Genomic DNA, 2057 nt, shown 5'->3' with positions numbered 1-2057 from the left:
TAGCCACAGGCACAGCATAATCATTGTACTGTATTGTTATTTCTTTTAGTGATTTTTTTGTTGGCCAAGTCACGAGTAGGGAGATGTTTTGCCACAGATATGAATGTGTTTGTTGTTCCCAGGCTTCAAGCAGTGCAGATCGAGGCAATAAATAGCACTTAGAGAACAATGCATCGATGTCACCGCGGCTCTCTTGGGTACATTCTGGGACTGCAGGCCGAGGGCTTCCGGCCGAGGACGCCAGGGATTTTAGTGAACGAACTCATCCACACACAGTGGCCTCGTGGCTTGAAACATTCCTACTAAGCACCAAACAAACAGAAGAAAAGTGGTGGGCTTTTCTCTCTGAAAGCGCAAGTGACTCTTTCTTCTGCGTTCTTGTGCCTTCCTGGTTGCCTGAATGGACGGCAGACGCCCAGATCCCTGCCCTGGGGAGGCTGAACGGTGGGCCATCCCTGCCGTGCCTCGGGCTGTCAAGGTGGGCAAACTATTTTTTCTGGTGTGTGGCAGCCCTCAGGCAAGGCCGGGCGGGAAAACAGGCTCTGGGCAAATAGTCAGGTAGTAGACGTTTAGACGGCGCTGGGGCCAGATCAAAATGATGTCCCGATTCAGACATCTGTAGAGAAGGCGCCTGGGCCGTTGCCACAGTGCTGCCTTTACTGAGTGGTGCCCCAGCTTCCCAGCTTCACCCCTGAGGGCGAAATTAGGGACCAACCACGTGTCCTCACCCCCTGGTCACCATTGCCCAGAATCTTGAAAACCAGGGAGCACAGGGTGCCGGGCTGGGCGTGGGGAGGGGTGGAGGGACCCGCTGAGTCCAGGTGAGACAGGGGGGAAGAACAATCTAAAGCTTCCGATGGGGGTGGGGGTTGGAGGGTGAGAGGGTGGGCCAGCCCCTGGGCTGCAGTCAGGATTTCTTTCCTTCTACCTGCTTGTCTGGAAACTCTTAGACAGGATCCCAGTCTGCAGCCCGCAGTGTGTCTGCGCCGAGGGAGGAGCTATTTGTTCTGGCCGACTTACTTAAGGAGTGTGGATGTTCTTGGCGCGAGGCGAGGGAAGCTTTGCTTCATTAATCTTACTGCTCCATCCCAAGAGTCCCTCAAGTTTTAAACAATTTCTGCAAGAAGATTCCTTCCAGTAATAATGTGAGAGAGGAAAAAAAACCCCGAGTGACGATAGACATCCAAAGCCGAGGGACATGGCGGACCCTCCCCGTGGAGGGAGCTTTAGGAGGTGATGTGCTTCTTTCTCCACCGGTTCCCATCACCTGCTGGTCAGTCATCTCAGCTTGTTTTCTCTTTACAATCTTGGTGGCTAGGCGCTCACTCCGAGCCCCTCCACACGGCCGTGTGGCCAAGATACGCAGCCTGAAAGCAAGGACTTGTCCCCAAATGCCGTGGAGCCAGGAATAGATTCTCTTATCAAGACTCTAAAAATAAGCCTTCTGTGCGGATGGCGCTGTGCTCGTGGGCGGTGGATAATAAGACCAACTTGTATTTCATCAAAGCTTTATGTTTCTCAACGTGTATCTGTGTTCATCTCATTTGCTCAGAAGGAGTTCTTCAGTTGATTCGAGGGCAGACATGATTCCAGTTTCGGAGAGAAGGAAGTAGACACAGACATTCTAAGTCAAGTGCTCACTCAACATGAGCCAGTGGAGAGTGGCAAGACTAGAACTTTCCCTCTGAGCCGCAAGCCTGGCCTTTTCTTTCTGTGACTCGGCTGTGTTCTCTGAGCGAAAACGTTCTAATTGTGGTTTTGAAGATAGCAGCACCTTGAGATAAAATGAAAAGTGCAACAAAATGGTCATAGCCCGAAGGAAAATAGTGCTGAGTAGACAACCATCCAATCAACCGGACCATTTAACAATTAAACGCCACGGACCCATAGCTCCCAGGCACGCCCCCACTCTTGAATGTCTTCCAGGAGTTGCAGAGAATTTTCTGTTCTAAAGAGGGTTTCTACCCAGCACGGTCGTCTCTCCCCTCACATACCTGTGGGAAGGAGGCTGAGGTTGAGGCGCATCTGGTTCTTGTCACGACGTCCACAAGATAAAC

This window comes from Phyllostomus discolor, chromosome 1 (assembly GCF_004126475.2).
Source record: "Phyllostomus discolor isolate MPI-MPIP mPhyDis1 chromosome 1, mPhyDis1.pri.v3, whole genome shotgun sequence".
Taxonomy (NCBI): Eukaryota; Metazoa; Chordata; class Mammalia; order Chiroptera; family Phyllostomidae; genus Phyllostomus; species Phyllostomus discolor.
The sequence above is the reverse complement of the archived record's forward strand: the minus strand, read 5'-3'. Positions refer to the sequence as shown.